Below are 25,826 nucleotides of genomic sequence, written 5' to 3' on the forward strand. Positions count from 1 at the left end.
ACATGGAGAAGATTCATGGAGTAGGGGAGTCCAGGACCAGAGGGCACAGCCTCAGAGTGGAAGGGCATCCATATAGAACAGAGATGAGGAGGAGTTTCTTTAACCAAAGGTTGGTAAATCTGTGGAATTCATTGCCACAGGTGGTTGTGGGGGCCAATTCATTGGATATATTTAAAGCTGAGGTTGATAGGTTCTTAATTAGTCAGGGTATCGTTTCTCTGCCTTTTGGCTAAGATCATGTGTAATTAGTCAGGCTATCAAATGTTACCAGGAGAAGGCAGGAGAATGGGGTTGAGAGGGATAATGCATCAGCCATGATGGAATGGCAAAGCAGACTCAATGGGCCAAATGGCCTAATTCTGCTCCTATGTCTTATGGACTTATGTGGTCATGGTTTGGGATCGGCCTCATGTAGGGATGTTGGAAATGCAATCACTTAGGACCTTTGAACGGAAAGTAGATGGGCACACAAGAGTGACCTTGCAAGCTTTGGGGGAAATAATTAGAGAGCATTTCCAGAGAAAAATGTGAGGTGATTCACATTGGCAGTTGAATTTGAAGAAAGAATACAGGGTTAGTTGCAAGATTCTTAGCAGTATGGAGGAACAAAGAGATCTTGGAGTTCATGTCCATAGTTCCTCAAAGTTACCACACAAGTTGATCGGGTGGTTAAGGAGGTGCATGACATGTTGGCATTCATTAGTCGGGGGATCAAGTTCAAGAGCCACGAGGTAATGTTGTAGCTCTATAAAACCATGGTGGGATCACACTTGGAGTATTGTGTTCAGTTCTGGTCATCTCATTATAAGAAGGATGTGAAAGTTTTAGAGAGGGTACAGAGGAGATTCACCAGGATGCTGCCTGGATTGGAGAGCATGTCTTATGATGATAAGTTGAGCGAGCTAAGGCTTTTCTCTTTGAAACGAAGGAGGATGAGAGGAGACTTGTTAGACGAGATGATAAGAAGCGTAAATCGAATGGACATCCTGAGACTTTTTCCTGGGCTGGAATGGCTAATACAAGTAGGCATAATTTTAAGGGGATTGGAGGAAAGTAGAAGGTGATGTCAGAGATAGGGAATTTTACACATAGAGTGGCGGGTGCATCGAGCTCCTTGCCAGGAGTGATGGTAGAGATATATTAGGGGCACTTAAGAAACTGTTAGATAGAGAAATGGAGGGCTATGTAGGAGGGAAGAGTTAGATTGATCTTAGTTAGGTTAAAGAGTTAGGTTAAAGGGTCAGCACAACATTGTAGGCTGAAGTGCCTGTCCTGTGCTCTATGAAATTGCTCTGTTGGGAGATAGAATTAAGTTAATGGGCCAAATGACCCCACTGTCAGATTCTACAGCATCTTTCTCAGCTTCACCTTCGGCAAAATGCAAAATGTAAAGTTTACTGAACTAAACCCAGATTTTCTGAATGTTATTTTTTAGATCTACATAATGTCTTATCCATTGCAGGATCTGTCCCTGTGAAACCATTGCCAGTGACGTTTGTAATACCATGATTTTATGAAGTGAATGTTCTATATCAAAAATAGAACTCATTCTATTCAGTTTGAGATGATTTTTTTTTCTTTATTTCTGTTGGTATTCTAGGGGAATGATTAGAAGTCTTAAATTTTTACTGTGGTGATGAATGTTCCAATGTGTTCAGGGCAAGAATAGGGACAGAACACCTCGTGCTTTGATCAGCTCCATCTGAACATAATACAGGCTTTAAAGTTTATTATTCTCATTAACAGGCACATGGTTTAAATCAGAACCTCAGCTCTCACAGGGTCTGAGCATTGCATTGTACACTCTTGGTCCTGCAGTGGGCTCTGGGTATTTCTTCCACTCCCATCAAGACGACTCAAAGGGGAAAAGCTCCTCAAATTGTGGTCTGGAATTTGCTGTTTATTTTGGGTTGCTGAGGGAATTGGAATTAGTGTGCTTCAGGGAAGGAGATCTGTCCAATGTGTGAGTAACTCCTCCTGAGATCACTCTTAGTTGAAGTGTATATTGAAATGACAGGAGGCTTAAATAGGCAAGGAGAATGAAGAGTTATGTGGGAGGGAAGGATTAGATTGATCGTAGAGTAGGTTAAAAGGTCAGAACAATATCATGGGCGGAAGGGACTTCGCTAATTTATTTATTAAAAGATACAGTGCAGAACAGGGCCTTCTGGCCCAACACACCGCAATGCTCGACAACCCACCCATTCAACCCCAGCATGATCACAGAAAAATTTGCAATGACTAATTAACCTGCTAACCAGTACACCTTCGGACTACAGGCTGAATGGGCTGAATGGCCTGATGCTGCTCCTATATCTCAAGCTCTTATGGAAAGAAAGGAGACAGAAGCCAGAACAAATAGGTGATGGGAAGGCAGGGGTCTCGGCCAGAAACGGCAACTGTTCATTCCTCTCTATAGGTGCTGCCTGACCTTCTGAGTTCCTGCAGCATTTTGTGTGTGTTGCTCAGGATTGTCAGCATCAGTAGAATCTCTTGTATTTATGATTTGCCCCTCCATAAATACTCTCTCACCTGTTGAGTTCCTCCAGGAGTTTCTGTGTGTTGCTGAACAGTTAGCCTTTTATAGTCAACATAACTAATAGCAACTTGGGTGGTGGTGTGGAGATACTTCTCCACCAAAGGAGGTGTAAGGTGCTCCTTCCCTCCGCTAGCCTGCAGGTCACCCTTGGGCAAGGTGTAGCACTTGCTTAGCTCCCCTGATCAGGGTCACGTGGTGCCATGGGAGCAGCTGGTGCACATCACAAATCCTGGTTATGCGACCACTGACGCCAGGCAGACAATCTCTGAAGAGTATTGATGTATTGATAATGGCTGGGGTCACCCGTCTTGTAAAGACACTGACCAGAAGAAGACAATGGCAAACCACTTCTGTAGAAAAATTTGCCAAGAACAATCATGGTAATACGACACAGCACATAACGATGATGATGAGTAGCAACAAGGATGGCCTCTGGTCCTCCAAACCTACATATTGTGTTAGATCACCCAACAGCTTGATTTTTGCTCTGGATTCTAACATCTGCAGTCTGCTCCTGTGGCTCAAGTTTAAACCACGTTGGAGCGATGCAGAAAAGTGACATATCCAGCATATATTCAAGAGGAATATATAGATAAATTACCAATTTCGAGAAGCTTTCTGATTACCAAACAATAAGTGTGGTTTGAAATTTCTATTTTTGTTCATAACATAAACACAGTCATTGCAACTTTATAAACCCCTTCATTCCCTATTGTATTAAGTCAAGGAGGGACTTGAATTCACTCTTGACGTGCTATTGGTCATGTTAATTCCTCGTGGATGTTTTGATTAAATCTGCACAGAGCAATGTATCTTGTTGTTGCTGTATCTTATTTATTAGAACAGAATAGCACTTTACTGTCATTGCTCAAGACAAGCAGATTGTAGTACTGCTTCAGTCCATGCAAAAACAGATATTTATAATGCATGTGATAACTGGAATCCAGTGTAATTCCCTTAGCAGGGAGGTTAGAGATTTGAAATAATTAGAATGGAATAGAACTTTATTGTCATTGCTCAGGACAATGAGATTGCGGTGCTACTCCAATCCGTGCAAAACAGATATTTACAATACCTGCTGTACGGCTTAATTTAAAAAAATCCCATACTTACATGCAACAGTGACTTTGATAGTCTGTAACACTCACAAAGCCATTGGCAAGCCGGGGTGTAGCATTATTCAGCTGCACAACAGCCCTCAGGAAGACTCTGTTTTTCAGTCTTACTGTCTTGGCTAAGATGTTTCTGTATCTCCTACCAGATGGCAGGAGATTGAGCTGACAGTGTCTGGGATGGGATGGGTCTTCAATGACTCGGCCTTACAACTACTGTGGCTTAAAGGTTCAGTTAACCAGCCTCCCCTCCATCAACTTGAGAAAGCAGCCAGCGTAATCAAAGACTGCACCCACCCTGGTCACTCTCTCTTCTCTCCTCTCCCATCAGGGAGAAGATATAGAAGCTTGAGAACACATACCACCAGGCTCAAGGACAAATTCCACCGCACTGCTATATAACTCTTCAGTGGGCCTCCTATATGATAAAGATGCAATCTTGATCTCCTGATCTCCCTTGTAGTTGCTCCTGAATTTAATTGTCTGCCTGCACTACACGTAGCTCTGTATTTTAAAGAGTTTTCCCCTTTTTACTACCTTGATAGACTTGATATATCTTGAAATGTTCCAAAGAGCACTATTAGAAGTCATTCTTACCCTCAGCCATTAGGCTCTATAATGAGTCGACCTATAGCCAGGGAAGTGATGAACCCCTCTCGTTAGACTGTTTAAAGAAACTTACCTTTAATTCTTTCTTATTTCTCTTCTAATATTTGTTTATCTGTGCACTTGTAAAGCTTCTGTGACACTGTGATTTCCTTTGGGATCAATAAAGTATGTATGTATGTATCTATCTATCTTTTGTTTGGAATGATCAGCCTGGATGGGGAACAAACAAAAGTTTTTCTGTGTATCTCTGTGCATGTGACAATAATAGTTTACCAATTGAACACAGGTTTTATGCACAACTGTGCTCACAGACAGTTTCAGTTCTCAAGACAATTGCCTAGAAATTAGATCGTGTGCGGTACTGTGCAAAACTTTCAGGCACATATATATAGCTAGGGTGCCCAAGACTTTTGTACAGTACTGTATGCCTGTGATAATAAACCTGATTCTGATATCCCTCAATTCCGTTCACATTCCTGTGCTTATCTAAAAGCCTCTTAAAGTGCAGTGACAGTCTGCTTCCACGAGTGCCTCGCTAAGCTATTTCAGTAAGTAATCTAATATTCATCTCTCCCTCAGCATCACCAAACTTCCTTTGTGGGAACTTGCGTTGATCGTGTGGAAAGTCAGAGGCTTTTTCCCAGGGCTGAAATGGTTGCCACAAGAGGACACAGGTTTAAGGTGCTTGGGAGTAGGTACAGAGGAGATGTCAGGGGTAAGTTTTTTACGGAGAGAGTGGTGAGTGCGTGGAATGGGCTGCTGGCCACGGTGGTGGAGGCGGATACGATAGGGTCTTTTAAGAGACTATTGGATAGGTACATGGAGCTTAGAAAAATAGAGGGCTATGGGTAAGTCTAGTAATTTCTAAGGTAGAGACATGTTCGGCACAACTTTGTGGGCTGAAGAGCCTGTATTGTGCTGTAGGTTTTCTATGTTTCTATTTCTATGTTTCTGGGAATACTCAACTTCAAAACTATTTCATTGGGTGTAAAGGCCTTCAAGAGATCCTGAAAGGGATGTGACAGGTGCTCCTGAAATAAAAGTCTTTGTTTCTCCCTTTAATCCCTTTGTTTGATGGCTATTTGGACGTTTGTTTGCAGTTTATTTGGAGAGGATTTAAGGTAGGTTCACAAAAATGATTCTGGGATTGAAAGGCTTATCATATGAGGAGTGTTTGCTAGCTCTGGGCCTCTAATCACTGGAATTCAGAAGAATGAGGGGGGATCTTATTGAAATCTATCGAATGTTAAAACACCTTGATAGAGTTGATGTGGAGAGATTTTTTCCTATGGTGAGAGAGTCTAAGCCCAGGGGGCACAGCCTCAGAATAGAGGGATGTCCATTTAGAAGGGAGTTGAGGAGGAGTTTCTTTAGCCAGAGAGAGGAGAATCTGTGAAATTCATTGCCACAGGCGGCTATGGAGGCCCAGTCATCGGGTATATTTAAGGCAGAAGTTGATAGATTCTTGATTAGTCAGGGCATGAAGGGATACGGGGAGAAGGCAGGAGATAGGGACTAAGAGAGAAATGGATCAGCCATGATGAAATGACAGAGCAGACTCAATGGGCCAAATGGCCTAATTCTGCTCCTATATATTATGGTTTTATATTTGGCTCCTGAGGTAAGTTATACTATACAGGGATTATTAGGAAATCTTGTTCCTTATTTAACTCAGATGTACATTGTAAACTCTTGGAAGTAACGGGGAAGGGTCCCTGTGCTCATCTTTGCTAACACAGAGCACCATGTGTTGAAAGCAGCCTGTGTGTACAGATTAGTGCAACATAACTCCTTGTCACACATAAGCACATCCGTGTGTGTCCTTACGGATGGAGATCAGTCGAGCGAACAAGCAGAGGAGGAGGAGGAAGCAGCTCGTTCTGGGGGAGGTATTGAGTGCGCTGCAGTCCTTCAGCACGCAGCTCCGAACCTCCCGCGAGCTCAGAACAAGGAACCCAGATGCCTGCGCTGCTCTCGGTGTCTATTAACAGTGTTTCTGCAGCACTCGACCGTAGGCAGACATTGCGTGTGTCAGGGCATGCACAGTTCATGAGCTGAGTTATTCATGCATGTTAATAGAATATAGGACATAGAGCAGTACAGCACAGAAACAGGCCATTTGGCCCACAATGCTGTGCCGAACCAGCTAAAGCAAATCAAAATCACCTAAACAGTAGGCCCTCCTATTTACACAATGCCCATATCCCTCCATCTTCCTTACATCCATGTGCCTATCCAAACATCTCTCGAAAGTCTCTAATGTGTTTGCTTCTCCTACCATACCAGGCAACACATTCCAGGCATCTACCACTCTCTGAGTAAAAAACTTACCCCTCACATCCCCTTTGAACTTACCCTCTCTCACTTTCAATGCATGCCCTTTGGTAATAGACACTTCAACCCTGGGAAACAGATACTCTTTGTCCACTCTGTCTGTGTCTCTCATGTTCTTATAAACCTCTATCAGGTCTCCCCTCGTGTCAGGCAGTGTTTTGTTGTGGTCCGCACCGAGGGGACGAGGGGTTGTGTCAGTCCGCTTACAGCTGAAGTTTTAATAGAATACAGATGTCAGCTAAGCTTTACACTCAGCGCAGTTTCCTTACAATGGAACAGAATGATTACAAGTAAAATATTATCAGAAAAAGCTTTGCTGTTCAAGTTACAATAACCAATCATTTCCAATTAATTCAAGGGGGTTAATCTGTTATGAATGTGTTCACCCACTCCCTATTTAAACAAAGCGCAGTTGGATGTACATGGTTTAATTTGGAGGAATGATATATTTGTCCATCTCACTGGCTAACAACCCACCTCAGTCACTCCACACTCACTATAGAGTAATTTACAAAAGAAATGTGGCTCTGCTGGACTTAAGCCACCCATTTCAATTCTACTTCCCATTCCGACATGTCAGTGTATGGCCTCGCTCAGGGTGGAGGAGCAACACCTTATATGCCATCTGGGAAGCCTCCAACCTGATGGCATGAACATCGATTTCTCGAACTTCTGGTAATTGCCTCCCCTTCTCCTTCTCCATTCGCCATTCCTGTCTTCCTCTCTCTCCTTTCTCCTTAGCTGCCCATCACCTCCCTCTGGTGTTCTTCCTCCTTCTCTTTCTTCCATGGTCTTCTGCCCTCTCCTATCAGGTTCTCCATCCTCCAGCCCCATGTCTCATCCACCAATTTCCCAGCTCTTTATTTCACCCCCTCCCGTCTCCCAGTTTTTCACCTGTCACCTGCGACCTTGTGTTTCTTCCTCCCCTCCCCTCACCTTTTTGCTCTAACAGCTTATCTTTTTTTTCCAGTCCTGATGAAGGGTCTCAGCCTGAACCATTGGTTGTTTATTGATTTCCATAAGTACTGCCTGACCTGTTGAGTTCCTCCAGGATTTGTGTGTTTTGCCTAATATAGATTGTCTTGGTTACAGGAACTTCTATAGGAAGGATGAGAGGTTGGTCATGGCTAGAATCAACTCCTACCTCAACAAGAACCTAGACCACTGCAATTTGCCTATCGCACAATAGTCTATGGCAGACACGATTTCAATGGTTCTCCATGCGGCCTTGAATCACCTGGACGATACAAATACCTATGTCAGGATGTTGTATATTGACTGTAGCTCAGCATATAGATGTCAGGAGTTTGAGGATATTTGGTTTGTCACCTGAAACAGTCAAAAACTTCTATAGATGTACTGAGGAGAGCATTCTGACTGACTGCATCACTGTCTGGTATGGGGGAGGGTGGGGTGCTACTGCGCTGGATCAAAATAAGCTGCAGAGTTGTAAACTTAGTCAGCTCCATCAGGCCACTAACCTCCGTAGTATCCAAGAGATCTTTAAGGACTGGTGCCTTAGAAAAGTGGCATCCATCATTAAGGACCCCATCACCCAGGACATGCCCGCTTCTCATTGCTACCATCAGGGAGGAGGTACAGGAGCCTAAAGGCACACGCTCAACGATTCAGGAACAGCTGCTTCCCCTCCGCTGTCTGATTTCCGAATGGACAATGAACCCATGAACACGACCTCGCTACTTTTCTTTATTTTCTGTTTTTGCACCTCTTATTTAATGTATTTAATGTACATATACAGTATATACTTACTGTAATTCAGCTTTTTTCTCATTATTATGTATTGCATTATACTGCTGCTGCAAAGTTAACAAATTTCACAGCATATGCTAGTGATATTAAACCTGATTTTGGTTCAGATTCTGTTGAGCCTTCGGAGAGGGTGCGTTTACCAAGATGCTGCCTGGTTTAGAGGGAATATGCTATCGTCAGAGGCTCGACAGTTTTCTCTGGAGCAGCAGAGTGTGAGGGGAGATCTGATAGAGCTTTATCAGATTATGGGAGGCATAGATAGAGTAGACATGGAGTTTCTCTTTCCCAGGGTGAAAATGTCTAATACCAGGGGGCTTGCATTGAAGGTAAGAGGGGCAAAGTTCAAAGGGGATATGTGAAGTAAGTTTTTACTCAGAGAGTGGTAGATGCCTGGTCTGGTAATAGAGGCAAATCCATTAGAAGCTCTTAAGATATGTTTGCATAGGCACATGAATGTGAGGAAGATGGAGGGATATGGATATTGTGTAGTAAGGAGGGATAAGTTTTTGTTTTTTTTTAATTTACTTTTTAGCTGGTTTGGAATAACATTGTGGGCTGAAGGACGCAAACAACGCATTTCACTGTATATTGGATTTCAATATACATGTATCAGTGGTTCAGTTTAATATCAAAGAATATATAAACTACACAGACATCCATGAAACAACAAAAATCCTAAAGAATGAATGATATAAACATCAGAACCCCAAAGCCTCCCTCCCTCTCCCACGTATAAGCATCAACCTCCCCCTCCACCCACTTGCTCCAGCAAAGCACCGACCCCCTACCACACCGCCCTACAAGCAATAGCAAACCCCCTGAAGAGACCATGATCTAGAGTCCATCAAAAAACTACTGTCCATTCCAACACTTCAACAGCTCGGACAGGCTTTCGCTCACTAGCAACAGGGAGAGAAATATCACTTCTGCAACAAATGAGGGCAGGAGACCAGCAGTTCACTGGTTCAGTGTTATAATCTGCTGCATTGCTTATCCAAGTTTCACGGCTTGAGGACCAGCAGACTCTCACTCACCACCGAGAGAAAGAGAGAGAGAGATCACTCGAGTACAGGGGCCTTCTGACCAGCAGCAAACACCGCCTGCTGTCTCGATGTTTCAGTCTCCTGTGATGCTGCAGTTGGCAACACCGGCGAGGAACCCGGGCTATGCCCCAATGCCACACCTGGAGGTATCGAAAAGCCAGGCCTCATGGCGAGTCCGTGAATGAGAACCATTGTTTGAGCTGCAGCCGTAGATCACGGACTCCAACGGGAGCTCTGCCACCTTGAAAAGAAAAGAGAGACCTGTGAAAAGAAGAAGAAGCTGTTTCACGGACAAGCTGGAAGAAGTCACCTGATTCTACAACACCCTCTGGCGCCATGTTTTCTATCTCCTCCCATGTAATAGATAAGTGACCCTGAATCTGACAGGAATGGATGCTGCTGCCCGTCGATGTGAAATTTACATTTCTCCAACATCTCGTTAACTAAACACAAGAAACTTTGATCAGCAGAGGACTGGGGGGGTAGAGTGCTGCAACTCTTCACCAAACCTGGAATGGAAATGGGAAGGGGGAAACTTTTCCAAGTCCTTCCCAATGATTTTCCCAGAGGAGGGAGGGGGTCATAGGTGACACTTCCTCCTGCCTAACATTTTGCTGATGGTGCTTTAACAAAAGCCTGCAGCTGACGAGAGGTACGTGAATGCCTTTGCACAAGTTTCAGTTGTGTCATTAGTCATTGCCTTCAGGGAATACTAAGGAGGAAGTCTCTTCAAAGCTTATTAATGATCTCCTGAGTAATTCTTTCTTCTATGAGCACCGAAACTTTAACTGCCGACTCAGCGTCTTGCTGTGTTGAGCTGAAGTCGCTTCACAGAATTGAAGTTCATTGAGTTGTTCAGCATAGAAAACAAGCCCGTCAGCCCATCATATCCATGCTCACCATCAGCTGCACATCTGCACCAGTCAACTTTACCAACACTTCAACCATAGCCTTCTTTGCTTTTGCAGTTCGGGTGCCTGGCCAGATACTGCACTGTTGTGGGTAACGTTGCCTCTACCCGTTGCTCAGACATTGTGTTCCAGATTCCTACCCACCCTTGTTAGAAAAGAATTCTTCCTCAGATCCCTTCTAGTTGGTGGTACGGTTAGTGAAACGCTTTACAGCACCAGAAATCAAGAAACAACTACTGCTGTTGGTAAGGAGTTTGTATATTCTCCCTGTGACCATGGAGGGGAATATACAGTCAATGTTTTGTGCTTTTATCTGGACTGGTATGGAAAGGGGACAGAAGCCAGAATAAGAAAGTGGAGTGAAGGGAAGAGTACAGGATGGCAGTTGATAGGTGAGACCGGGTAAGGGGGAGGTGGGTGATGGAGGGTTTACCCATTATGCACAGCCCAGAACAGTGGTGTCATCGGCAAATTTCTATATGGTGTTGGAACTGTACTCAGCCACACAGTCATAGGTGTAAAGGGAGTTGACCAAGGGGCTAAGTACACATCCCTCTGGTGCACCTGTGTTGATCGATATTGTGGAGGAGATGTTTTGCAAATCCATTCTACAAGTGAGGAAATCCAAGATTCAATTGCACAAGGGGGTATTGAGTCCCAGGTCTTGGAGTTTACTGATTAGTTTTGAGGGGATGATGGTATTAAATGCTGAGCTGTAATCGATAAGGAGCATACTGATGTATGCATCTTTGCTGTCCAGATGTTCCAGGGTTGTGTAAAGAGCCAATGAGATGGCATCTACTGTAGGCAAATTGGAGCAGATCCAAGTCACCATTTAGACAGGAGCTGATATGCTTCAACATTAGCCTCTCAAAATACTTCATCACTGTGGATGGAAGGGCCACTGAGCGATAGTCACTGAGGCAGGGTACCACACTCTTCTTGGGCACTGGTACGACTGAAGCCTGCTTGAAGCAGGTGGGTGCCACATGTAACTGAAGTGAGAGGTTAAAGATATCCATGAATATGCCAGCCAGTTGGTCAGCACAGGTCTTCAGTACTCGGCCAGGTACTCCATCAGGACCGGATGCTTTCCCTGGATTCACTCTCTTGAAGTCAGCCCACACATCATCTGCAGATACTGAGACCAAAGTATCATCGGGAGACATTGTGGTGTGAGATGATTCTTTGCTGTTCTGGTGGTCAAATTAAGTGTAGAAGGCATTGAGCTCATCTGGAAGCAAAACTCTGCTGTCCCCTATGTAACAAGATTTTACTTTGTAGGATACATGAGATTCCCCCCTCATTCTTCTGAACTCCAGCAAGTATAGGCCCAGATCCATAGGTAGCTGCTGCAAGGTTATAACTGTCTCTCTGGTCTGAACAGGATGGTTGAGAGCTCAGCATGACTGCCCAGCAGGACTTGGATGGTAAATGCCTCTTGGAGCAGGAAATCAGTGCCAGTATCTGAGGTGGCGCTCCCTGCTCCCAGCTTCCTGCACACCACCCACTGGGCTTGTAGCTGAGCCAAGAGAATATGAAGAACCTTGTACTGAGTGCTTCAGTAAACAAGCTACTTGTTAAAGGAAGTCTCTGCCCGCTCTCTGTGGTTCTCATGTCCAGTCATTCTGTGACGCAGTGTCGAGTCATCAAGGTGTAAGTGTGAACCTCAACTCTTTCAATTAACTGAACCAAAGTTTCACAGCAATAGCAAAATCTGCTGAAGTGGAACATTCCCTGGACTCCACCTCATTATACTGCTCACTTTTTACACTGCTTGTGTATAATTTTTATACATTTACCATTCGTATGTCTTGCACTACACTGCTGCCGCAGAGCAACAGATTTCACGACAAACAACAGATCATAAACCTGATCCTGATTCTGACGTTCAGAACTGGTAGAAACATGTTCTGTGTTTATTGAGAACTTAGAATGGTACAGTACAGTAGGCCCTTCGGCCCACCATGTTGTACCAACCCATTCCATGATCAATCTTTACTCTTCCTTCCGACATAGCCCTACATTTTTCTATCATCCATGTTCCTATCTAAGAGTCCCTTAAATGTCCCCAATCTTCAGTGCCTATAAAAAGTATTCACCCCCTTTGAAAGTGTTCATGTTTCATTGTTTTACAAGAAGACTTTCTTGACACTGATCAACAGAAAAAGACATTTCTGTGTCAAAGTGAAAACAGATCTCCACAAAGTGATCTAAGTTAATTACAAAATATTGCCCTCCATATTAACCATTTCTTCCCTGGAAAAATGTCTCTGGCTATCCATTCAATCCTTTTTCACTCCAAAGAGAAAAGCGGTAGCTCATTCAATCATTCCTCATAAAACATGCTTTTTAATTCAGGCAGCATCCTGATAAATCTTCTCCGCACCCATTCTAAAGCTTCCTCATCTTCCCTATAATGAGGTGACCAGAACTGAACACAGTACTCCAAGTGAAGAGATGTGTTATTTTCCGGGGATGCCTTTTATTCTTTATCTTGGGTGGCGGGGTAGAAATACGTCTCTACTAAAAAAGGTGTAAGGTGCTCCTTCCCTCCACTAGCCTGTAAGTCACCCTTGGGTAAGGTGTAGCACCTACTTAGCCCCCAATCAGGGTCACATGAGACCACAGGAGTAGGTGATGGATGGTCATATGAGCAGCTAGTGCATATCACAAGTCCTGGTTATGTGACCACTGACACCATACAGACAGAGTCTGAAGAGCTGGGGTCACCCATCTTGCAAAGACACCATCCAGAAGAAGGCAATGGCAAACCACTTCCACAGAAGAATTTGCCAAGAACAATCATGGTCGCAGACCATGATTACCCATGTCATAAGACATGGCACATAATGAACAAACAAACCCAGCAACCTCCTGATGCTGATATTAGTATAGGGGTCCCAACCTGGGGCCCATGAATCCCTCAATTAATAGTAGGGGTCCATGGAATAAACAGGCTGGAGACCTCTGCTCTAGTAGCTCAGGTTCCCCTTTTGTTATGCAGGAGATATGTGGACTTGGAGAGTTGATCAAAACCACTTTTTTGGAACACTATACCAGCAGAAGTGCCCTTTGTGTGAAGTCCTTGGAAGGTTCTACACGTGTATTTTCTGTTGGGCCATACACTGAGAGTTAGAAAAAGGATATAATTTAGGGAAATGGTCATCACTGATCTGGAAAATAGAAAGGCAGAGATTTTGTTTGTTTTGAATGAAGAGGGGAGAGCCACAGAACACTGGCTATTGGAGTGATTTACGTTTCTCTACAAATGGAATGCAAGGGCAGAATGCAGCTACATATTTAGAAGGCAGATGGAATGTAGGTCTTCATTGCAAACAGCAAGCAATCTTGCTACAGCAACACACAGTGTTGGTGAGACCAGGTCACCATTTTGGTGATCTCACGTAAGAATGGATGAACGTGCGTTGAGGATCTGTCACAGGAACTCCACGGGATTAATCTTCTGGCATGAAGTCGTTGTTTTATAGGGAATGATTGACCAGATTTGGGGCTATATTCATTGAATTAAATTGAATTGAATTTATTTCTTACATTCTTCACATCCTTGAGTAAAATTCTCTATGTTACATCTCCATCTAAATATGCAATGTGCATCATAGTAATTTATAATAATTCATAATAAATAGAACAGTCAATATAACATAGAAATATAATCAAATCAGCATGAGTTAACCAGTCTGATGGCCTGGTGGAAGAAGCTGTCCTGGAGCCTGTTGGTCCTGGCTTTTATGCTGCAGTACCATTTCCTGGATGATAGCAGCTGGAATAGATGGCTTGAGTCCCCAATGATCCTCGGGCCCTTTTTACACACCTGTCTTTATAAATGTCCTGAACCATGGGAAATTCACAACTACAGATGCGCTGGGCTGTCCACACCACTCTCTGCAGTGTCCTGCGATTAAGGGAGGTACAGTTTGCATACCAGGCAGTGATGCAGCCAGTCAGGATGCTCTCAATTGTGCCCCTGTAGAAAGTTTGTAGGGGGTCCATACCAAACTTCCTCAACCGTCTGAGGTGAGAGAGGCGCTGTTGTGCCTTTTTCACCACACAGCTGGTGTGTACAGACCATGTGAGATCCTTGGCAATGTGTATGCAGAGGAATTTAAAGCTGTTTACCCTCTCAACCCCAGATCCATTGATGTCAATCAGGGGTTAGCCCGTCTCCATTCCTCCTGTAATCCACAACCAGTTCCTTTGCTTTTGCGACTTTAAGGGAGAGGTTGTTTTCTTGATATCACTGTGTCAGAGAGATGACTATACATTGAATGAGAAGAATTAGCAAATATCATATTGAAGCTGAGAGAATTTTGACTGGGTTCAATAGGGTCCATTCCCAGACGATATCAAAGTCAAAGTGAATTTATTATCTAAGTACACATATATCATCATGTACCACCTTGAGATTCACTTTCTTGCAGGCATTTACAGGAAAATGAAGAAATACATCAGAATTTATGAATGACCATACATAAACACAGACTGACAAACAACAAAGTACAAAAAAGACAAATTGTGCAAATCAAAAATAAATAATACACAATCATTCAAAGTTCAAAGTACTGTAAATTCACTATTAAAGTATGTTTTTGTCACCATGTTCTAACCTGGGATTAATCCTCTTGTCGGCATTCACAGTAGAACAAAATACAATAGAATCAATGAAAAACTGCACATTTAGTCTGACAAACAACAATGTGCAAAAAAAAGACTAGGTGTGCAAATACAGAAAACAAATAATAATAGATAAATAAATAAAACTGAGAAGATGAGATGTAGATTCCTTGAAAGTGAGTCTGTAAGTTGTGGAATCAGTTCAGAGTTGAGGTGAGTGACAGTATCCACGCCGGTTCAGGAGCCTGGTGGTTGTAGGGTAATAACTCTTCCTGAACCTAATGGTGTGGGACCCAGGGCTCCTGTCCCTCCTGCCTGATGGTAGTAGTGAGAAGGGGGCAAGGCTTGGATGTTGGGAGTCCTTGATGGTGGATGCTGCTTTGTGGCAGTGCTCTGTAAATGCCATCAATATTTTTTGCAGGAGTTTCCATTCAAGGGCACTAGGGCACTGTTTTTTTTCGGCAATGCTCATTATTGCTGTGCTCAGTGGTGCAGAGGGCTTCTCCTGTCTTTTCCATTCGTGAGGCATTGGTGTTTCCATACCAGGCCACAGTGCAACCAATCAGGGTACTCTCCCCTGTACACCTAAAGAAGTTTGTCAAAGTTCCTCCCGGTGAGGGAATCTAGAACCTAGAGGAGGTGGTTTCACAGGGTTGTTAATGGGACTGGAGGACTTGAGTTATGAGAGGAGGCTGGATGTTTTCTAAGGAGTGAAGGAGACCAAGGAGGTGCTGTTATAGAGCATTAGAAAACCATGATGGGTATTGATAAGGTGAATTGTCATGGTTTTACCTCCTCTAACTAATAAAGTGGCCACTGAGTGTATGTTCATGGTCTCCTGCTGTAGCCCATTCACTCCAAGGGTCAACGTGTTGTGCGTTCATAGATGGTCTTCTGTACACCACTGTTGTAACACATGGTTATTTGAGTTATTGCTGCCTTCCTGTCAGCTTGAACCAGTCTGGCCATTCTCTTCTGATCTCTCTCAGTAACAAAGCATTTTCACCCACAGAACTGCTGCTCACTGGATGTGTTTTTTTTTGTTTTTTCCACCATTCTCTGTAAACTCTGGAGCAGGGACTCCCAACCTGGGGCCTGCAGACCCCTTGGTTAATGGTAGGGATCCACGGCGTAAAAAAGGTCCTTGCTCTAGAGATTGTTATGCATGAAAATCCCAGGAGATTATCAGTTTCTTAGGTAATCAAAGCACCCTATCTGGCACTAACAATCAGTCCACAGTCAAAATCAGGACTCACACCACCAGGTTCAGGAACAGTTATTACCCCTCAACCATCAGGAGATAATTTCACTCATCTTCACTTGCCCCATCATTAAAATGTTCCCACAACCAATAGACTTACTTTTCAAGGACTCTTCATCTTATGTTCATGATATTCATTGCTTATTTATTTTTTATTATTATTTCTTTCTTTTTGCATTTGTACAGTTTGTTGTCTTCTGCATTCTGGTTGAACACCCAAGTTGGGCCGTCTTTCATTGATTCTGTTATAGTTACTATTCTATAGATTTGTTGAGTATGCCCACAAAAAATGAATCTCAGGGTTGTATATAGTGACATATATACTTTGATAATAACATTTATTTTGAACTTTAAAGGGTTAAAACAAAGGTTAGGATGGGGGGCGGGGGTAAGATTTTGGTGGATTTCCATGGGAATGGAAACAGCATTGCATTGCTTCTCAGGGTGCCAGTGTGGGTGTGTGATGACAAGGCTTAGACCATAAGATATCTGAGGAGAACTAGGCAACTCATCCCATCAAGTCTCCTGCCATTCCTTCACAGCTGATTTATTTTCCCTCTCAACCCCATTCTCTTGCCTCCTCTTCTTGTAACCCTCTTTCAGGGATATGTGTACAACATTGAAATCTAATCCCTCTATGCGCAGTGACACATACTATAACAGGTATCACGTCTTGACAGGTGAGAGTGGGTGTGGTTATTAAATGATTAAACCATCCTGGAACCAGATGGCTAATGGACAACTTTGTCCATCAGTTCCTCCACTGAGCACATGTACATGGAGTGTTGTTGCAGGAAAGCACCATCCATCAACAGGGAGGATCCCTACCACCCAGACCATGCTCTCTTCTCACTGCTGCCATCAGGAAGAAGGGACAAGGCCCTCACGTCTCACAGCACCAACTATTCAAGAACAGTTGTTACCCCTCAACCATCAGCCTGTTGAACTAGAGGGAATAATTTCACTCAACTTCACTTGCCCCATCATTCAAACGTTCCCACCACCAAATGGACTCATTTTCAAGGATTCTTCATCTGATGTTCTCAATTTTTGTTGCTTATTTATTTATTATTATTTATTTTCTTTTTGCTCTGGTTGAATGCCATGTTGGGTGGTCTTTCATTGACTTTATTATGGTTATTGTTCTATGGATTTATTGAGTATGCCTGCAAGAAAATGAATCTCAGGGTTGGGCATGGTGACATGAATGTACTTTGATAACAAAACTTACTTTGTTTTTGTCTGAACTGTATGGTGATAAGGGTTGCTGGCATCTCCCTTACCTTCCCGGAACTATTTCCTTGAATTTATCTTTAACATTGATCCTTCCCATTATTTATATTGTTGCTTGATACTTCTCCTTTGCTTCTACCCTGTCTGCTTTCAAAGAGTTGCAGCCAAGAGTTAGCCAGCATATTTTCTCCTTTCATGGCTTACACATCCGTCCAAAAATCTGATTTTATTTTTCAACTGTGCAATGTTTAAAACTAATTCAGATCGTTCTCCAATTTGATCAGTGGTAATCTGTGTTATTATAAACAGTCAGTAATCTGTTTAATTTGCACAGAATCCAGTGCATTGTTGTAAAGATAAAAATTAGCTTTATTTGTCACCTGTACATTGAAACTACAGTGAAATGCATCATTTGTGTGAATATTTGTGATGTGCTGGGGGGGGGTGCCCACAAGTATTGCCACGCTTCCCTCACCAACATAGCATACCGCCAACTCAATAACCTGAACCCATACATCTTTGGAATATGGGAGGAAACTGGAACACCTGGAGGAAACCCACACGGTCACATGAAGAGCATATAGTCTCCTTTTCGACAGTGGCAGGAATTGAACTGCTACTGTGCTACAGCACTTTGCTAACCACTACACTATCACGTCGGCCCCCCCAGAATCTGTGACTGAGCTATTAGCACGATGGTAAGTTTTAATCTTAAATATCATTCAGATCCCCACCCACACCACCCCCACAGCTGGCGAGAGCTAAGAGCTGTAACCCAATCTTCAGATTCAGATATTGTTCATAGACCTTCACTGCCCTAGTTTCTGACATTTTCTGAACGTCTCGATTGGGTTACAGTCTCTACATTGCTTCTGGGCGTCTGTAATTCTTTCTGTTATTATCATAACATTGGCTGTTTGACAGGTGCTGCCTTACGGACAGACCCAGCTGTGCTATCCTTACCTACCTTATCCAAATCTGTATTCACAAAATGGCTTTTAAGATCACTAGGACCTAAAGTGTTGGCTATCCTCCTTAATAATATTTTGTCATTATTGGATTTTGTTGCCTGGATTGTTGGAAATGACTGCTGCATTGCACGCTTTGCAACAATTTCAGATGATGGTGCGCGAATCAGCTCATGATTCCGAGCACTCCTTCCCATCTGCTGAAAGATGCTGTTGCCATTGTAACAAAGACCGCAACACCCGTTCCCTTCCTCCACAGAAAGGGCCCTTTCGATTAGAAAAGCAACAAACCCAAAGAAAAGACAAAAGAGGTTCTGCAGATGCTGGAAGTCCAGAGCAACACGCCAAAATGCCGGAGGAACTCAGCAGATCAGGCAGCATCTGTGCAGAGGAATAAACAGTCAGCGTTTCGGGCCAAGATCCTTCCTCAGGACTGGAAAGGAAGGGGGAAGAAGCCAGAAGAAGGTGGTGGGGGCGAGGGGAAGGAGTACAAGCTGACAGGTGAAAGGTGAGACCAAGTGAGAGGGGCAAGGTGGGTGGGGGAGGGAGGGAGAATGAAATGATAGGGTGGGAGATGACAGGTGGAAAAGGTAAAGGGCTGAAGAAGAAATCAGATAGGGGAGGAGACTGAATCAGAATCAGGTTTATTATCGCTGACATACATCATGAAATATGTTGTTTTTCTAGCAGCAATACAGTGCAGTGCGTAAATATTACTATAAATTACAATAAGGAATATATACTATATATTAAATAAGTATTGCAAAAAGAGAGCAAAAATAGTGAGGTAGTGTTCTTGGGTCCATTGTCTGATCAGAAATCTGATGATGGAAGGCAGTGGTTGCCAACCTGGAGTCCATGGACCCCTCAGTTATTGGTAGGCATAAAAAAAGGTTGGGAACCCCTCCTCTAATCCTTCCCTCCCATATACTTACTTACTGCCCATTATGCCACTGGCATTTAGGGCAGTAATGAAGGTCCTCCACCTCGGGCAGCGTCAGGGCTTCCTTCATCCTTCATCGTGTCAGAAACCTCTTGGTTTCTACTGTCAGTCACACAAGTCCCAGGTGGAGACTCAGGAATACCATCACACTCAGGTGTAGAAGGATTCGTTGTTGCTGTTTCCATAACAGTTTAGTTTGACCAGTCAGGGTTGTTAGCCCTGAGCTGAACCCCCGAACCTGGAGGCCCGATGGACCAATCTTACCTTTCGACCTGTTTGGTTAACCCTACCAAGAATCAAAGCACAAGGGCCTAACTCCAGCCAATATAGCTCTCTGGGTCTTTGAGGCATGCAAGCCTCCAAACTCTGTGATATGATTGTGGTCCTCTTGGAGGCTTCCCTCCCACATAGCTCTTCATTTTTCAGTCATCATGTACTGAAGAGTTTCTTAAATTCTCCTAATGCATCTGCTACTGTGCCCCTGCTCTCCCACCCCGTTATTCTCTGTTATTCAGTGGTTCAATTTAATATCAGAGAATGTATACAATACACAATCTGAAATTCTTACTCTTCACAGGTGTCATTGAAACTGAAGAAAAACTTCAAAGAACAAATGACAGAGAAAATGTTAGAACCCTAAAGCCCCGCCCTCCCACACACAAGCACCAGCAAAGCATCAACCCTTCTCCTCCACCACCCCCAACCTAGTCCAGCAAAAAGCATCAGCCCCCCCCCCACTACCCACTACCTGCAATGCAAAGTCCGTGAAAAACCACTGTTCATCCCAACGATTCGACATGCCACAGGCTCTCGCTCTCTCACTAACAAGGGAGGGAGGGAGAGAGAGAGAGAAGTATCACTCCTGCCACAGTGAGAGGGGAGGCCAACTGCACGCAGTTTTAATGTTACAGTCTGCAGTGTCACTTTTATTTCAAGATCCCCCACTCAAGAATCGGCAACAAACTCTCTCTCACCAATGAACAAGCTACATGTATGCATTGGTACGCATTCAATGACAGCGACCTATCAGTATCAACTCTCTGCGGAATTTTTAAAAAATGAAAAATTGGTTTATTATTGTCACCTATACCAAGTAACAGTGGGAGTTTGTCTCGCATGCCATTCATATAGATCATTTCCTTCCAGCAGTGCATTGAGGTAGTGCGAGGTAAAACAGTAACAGAGTGCAGAATAAACTCTTGCAGGTGCAGAGGAAGTGCCGTGCAGACAGACCTTAAGGTGCAAGGGCCATAATGAGGCAGACTATGAGGTCAAGAGTCTATCTTACTATCCGAGAGAACCGTTCAGTAGTCCATGAGAGTCTGGGACTCTGGTTTATATAACACTATATCCACGAGATCGGAAGATGCCAGACCTTATAAGTAAATTTAAAAGAACATTGTTTGTAATTCTTGGAGTCACGGCATTGACGTTTAAAAGAGTAGAAGGATTTTATAGAAGTAACCTGTAGATCGCTGAGGGCAGCTTGCAACAAGTCTCTGCACTCTGGCAACATCTTGAAATACTTAGAATATTCAGGTCTTTTAAGCACATTCTTAACCCATAAATTAGAGGCCTCTGTGATATATATATCAGGTGGTGGGGTGGAGATAAGTCTCTACCAAAGGAGGTGCAAGGTGCTCCTTCCCTCCACTCGCCCTCCCTCCATCCCCCCACCCCCCAATCAGGGTCATGTGAAACCATGGGAGCAGGTGGTAGAAGGTCATATGAGCGGCTGGTGCATATCACAAAACATGGTTATGCAACCAATACCACTAGACAGACGGTCTCTGGAGAGTATTGATAGTGGCCAGAGTCACCCGTCTTGTAAAGACACTGCCCTGAAGAAGGCAATGGCGACCTACTTCTGTAGAATTTGCCAGGACCATGATCGCCTACGTCATACGCCACGGCACATAATGCGAATGTGATTATATATTAATGGGAAGCACACAGTATTACATGAGACACACAGTTCCCTCTAATCTGTGTGGATGTGCAGCCGCTTAGTAACTGAAATGCTCTCGTGCACATAGCTTTTGTTGCTGCGCAGCTGGAATTTTCTTTTATATGATGTTAGTATAATTTTGAAATTATGTTAATATAATTTTGAAATCTATGTTAATACTATAGTGAAATACCCTGTAATTAATTATGTGTTAATGAATATAATCCATAAATTTTCTAAATAAGCGAACCACAACCTTTACTTTGAAACATTTTAGAGCTTCCGTATATTTACGTTGTCAGTGTTCCGAGTTACAATACAGTTACAAATTGTAACAATTAACACAGAATGGAAGTCGTTAGCTCATTGTTAATAAACTGCCGGCCTGCTGAACGCCAATGCTGTCTAGTCAAAATATTTTACTTTTGCCATTGTGCCTTTCAGTTGTTTTGACTGCCTGACAACGCTTACTTGTGTTGTGAGTTGCTGTTCGTGTTTGTTTAAAAAGGATATGGTTTTATGCATATCACAAAAAAAATTTAAATTATTGCGCAATTTTCAAACCATATAAACATTTCTTGCCCAGAGAAATGGTTGATCTATGCTGTTGTAAAAAAAGATTAGAGGCAACATTGTATAAGGCATAGAGGCAGAATTAGACCATTCAGCTCAGTTGATGGACTATTTGACAAATGTACAGGCCATTTCCCAGCCTGTTTATGCTCACTTCTACATTCAGTGGCCACTTTGTCAGATACCTCCTGTGCCTAGTATAGTGGCCACTGAGTGTATGTTCATGGTCTTCTGCTGCTGTAGCCCATCCACTTCAAGCTTCGATATGTTGTGTGTTCAGAGATACACTTCTGCGCGCCACTGTTAAATCGCATGGTTATTTGAGTTACTGTCGCCTTCCTGTCAGCTTGAATCTGTCTGGCCATTTTCCTCTGAGCTCCCTCACTAACAAGGCGATTTCACCCATAGAACTGCCACTCACTGCATATTTTTGTTTTTCTCACCATTCTCTGTAAACTGTAGAGGCTGGTGTGCATAAAAATCCCAGGACATCAGCAGTTTCTGAGATACTTACATCATCCTGTCTAGCACCAAGTTATTCCATGGTCAAAGTCACTTAGATCGCATGTCCTCCCCATTCTGATGTTTGGTCTGAACAACAACTGAACCTCTTGACCATGTCTGCATGCTTTTCTGCATTGCATTGCTGCCACATGATCGGTTGACCAGATATTTGTATTAACAAGCAGGTGAATCTAATAACGTGGCCACTGGGAGTATTTTCCCTTGAACTACTTGATCAGAATCTGTCAGCATGATCTTCAGTTCCCCTCTCCTCATCGCCATCTTGTCCAACTTCCCTTCATTTGCCTAAGCTCTGCCTGTGGAGGTGACTTCCCCAGCTTCGCTATTCTTTGCGAAAGAAGCTTTTTTTTCCCTGAATTTCCTGTTTGTTAAATTTATTTTATTTAATTTAGAGGTTCAGTGCAGAACAAGCACTTCCAGCCCACCGAGCCACGCCGCTCAGCAACCCACCAGTTTAACCATAGCCTAATTAGAAGACAAAATAATAACCGGCATACCTTAGGAATGTGGGAGGAAACAGGAGCATCCGGAGGAAACCCGCGCAGATACAGGAAGAACGTACAAACTCCTTACAGATGACGCTGGAATTGAACTCTGAACTCCAACGCCCCGAGCTGTAACAGCGTCATGCTAACCACTACACTACCTTATTAGATTTCTCAGTGACTCCTTTTGTATCAATACTGGTACTTTAATAATCTTACATGTATGTTTTCTGAAATGTATGCATGTGTGTATTCAAGGGGATACGTGGAGAAATTTTGTCCTCTGTAAGTGGCCACTTTATAAGATATATCTTCGCGTACACCTGTTTGTTAATGCATATATCTCATCAGCCAATCATGTGGCAGCAACTCAATGCATAAATGCATAAAAGCATGCAGACATGGTCAAAAGGTTCAGTTGTTGTTCAGAACAAACATCAGAATGAGGAAGGAATGTAATCGTGACGTTAACCCTAGAATGATTGTTGGTGCCAGACAGGGTGGTTTGAGTATCTCAGAAACTGCTCATCTTCTGGGATTTTCAACAGTCTCTAGAGTTTACAGAGAATGGTGTGAAAAACAAAAAAAAATCAGCTAAGCGGTAGTTCTGAGGGCAAAATCGCCTTATTAATGAGTGAGGGCAGAGGAGAATGGCTAGACTGATTCAAGCAGATAGGAAGGTGACAGTAACTCAAGTAACCACACATTATGACAGTGGTGTGCAAAAGAGCTCCTCTGATTGCACAGCACATTGAACCTTAAAGTAGATGGGTACAGCAGCAGAAGACCATGAACATGCACTCAGTGGCCTCTGTATTAGTACATGAGATACCTGATATTGTAGTCACTGGGTATCTTTTGTACATTTTACACAGATTAATGTCATGTGCGTGCAGTTGTTTGTCTGTTAGAGGGTGGGTGAGGTCTGGGCCTGACGTCCCGCTCACCCAGGGAAAGTGAATGCACAATACATCGCCTCTCCTTTCCTGGTGTAGTGATCGCCGCATAGTCACTATCTGGCCTGCTAGGCAGGAGGCCACTGCAAATGGCCTGTCCTACATTACTGCATCCGTAGCAACACCTTCTCGTCGGTGCCCCCCCGTTTCCACCGAGCTTGCTACATCATGGCGCGACCAAGTGTCCGGCGGTATAACTGGATGAGTAGGCTGCGCTCGTTAGCCTTGGTTGGCAGCCAGCCGAAGAGAAGGACAACTCTGAATCCAAACCCGGGCAGGTGGGGCTCGTTAGCCTTGTCAGGCCATCCACCTAGGAGAAGGACACTCCGACGTAACTCCTACGACCCAAGGACCTCGCTGTCACCATCCCAGTTTGCTAGGCTATGGCAGATGAACCCTGGGTGTAAAGGGTGGGGCCAGTACCGTGTACACTGCACTCCACCTAAAATAGCATTGCACAGGCCGAAGGACACGCCCACGTCTACGACCATCCTCTCCCTTGCAGCCGCTGTGGCCGAACCTGCCTGTCCCGTATTGGCCTCGTCAGCCACCAGCAAGCCTGCAGAAGACTTGGACAGCCCCCTTCCTAAATCTTTGCTCACGAAGCCAAGCCATGAAAGAGGGTGGGAGGGAGATATCTGTGAGAACTTGGTGCAGAAACAACTCCCCACCTGGTCTGACCTAAGTGTAGATTTTGCTGGACCTATTTGTACCTCGTTGAAGCTGCCAGGAACCAGGAACAGGGGGTAGCTTTATCCAAAGTGGGGAGAGTGGATTGCCCTGGGAGGACGAAGACAATCAAGTTTCCTCTGTTCTCCCCGTACCTGGCTACACTGTTCATTCGCTGTCCTGGTGGGACCTGTGTTTCAGATCACTATGTGAAGCCAATTAGATGCTGGATTAATTGTGTATGGGTGGAGCCCGCCTACATACCCTCCCCACCAACACCACAGTCCTCCTAACTGAGTTGTATTTATTGCCAAAGTAATTATTTTAACACATGCTAAGAGTGATTTTCTTATTTTTTTTAAAAAATATATTACTGGAAACTTGGCAGGAAGATCTGAGGGGTAAGTTCTGGAGATCTGAGGGTTAATTTTTTTTTCTGTATGGGGTGTTTGATATCATTAGCTTGCTGCCAGAGGAGGTGGCAGAGTCAAATACAATCCCTGCCTTTAAGAGGCATTTGGACAGATACTTAAACAGACAAGGCACAAAATGGAACTGTCTTGAAGCATGCAAATGAGATAAGCATAAATACAGAACAGTACAGTGCAGGATCAGGCCCTTCGCCCCACAATGTCTGTGCTGAACGTGAAGCCAAATTAAACTAAATACCTTCTGCCTACACATGATCCATGTCCTCCCTTCCCTGTGCATTCATGTGCCTATCTAGAGGCATCTCGAACGCCTTCAAGATTCAGATTTATTTAGCTGGTGTACATGGAATCATACAGTGAAATGCATCGTTTGCATTAACAGCCAATGCAACCTAACGGGGGCGCTGGGGTCAGCTCACAAGTCATACAGTCATAGAAAATTACAGCAAAGGAACAAGCCTTTTGGCCCTTCTAGTCCATGCCATACCATTTAAACTGCCTATTCCCATCGCCCTGCACTTGAACCATGACCCTCCATACCCCTACCATCCATGTACCTATCCAAACTTCTCTTAAACATTGAAATAGAAATTACATCCACCACTTGTGCTGGTAGCTCATTCCACACTCTCATAACCCTCTGAGTGAGGAAGTTTCATGTCAAGTTCCCCTTAAGTTTTTCACCTTTCACCTTAACCCATGACCTCTAGTTGTAGTCTCACCCAACCTCAGTGGAAAAACCTACTTGAATTTACCCTATCTGTACCCCTCATTATTTTGTATACTTCTATTAAATCTCCCCTCAATCTTCTATGTTCCAAAGAATAAAGACTTATAAAATTCATTCTTCCATGGACTTCATTCCCTGGAATGCAGGAGAA

General features: G+C 43.7%; 1 protein-coding gene across 7 annotated transcripts in view; it reads left to right on the forward strand.

Moving 5' to 3' along the window:
- The window catches only part of ahdc1 (AT hook, DNA binding motif, containing 1), a 295,652-nt gene that overhangs the window by 202,952 nt on the left and 66,874 nt on the right, over positions 1-25,826 (forward strand). The gene's annotated exons all lie outside the window — the stretch shown is intronic.

Source organism: Mobula hypostoma, chromosome 28 (assembly GCF_963921235.1).
Source record: "Mobula hypostoma chromosome 28, sMobHyp1.1, whole genome shotgun sequence".
Classification (NCBI taxonomy): domain Eukaryota; kingdom Metazoa; phylum Chordata; class Chondrichthyes; order Myliobatiformes; family Myliobatidae; genus Mobula; species Mobula hypostoma.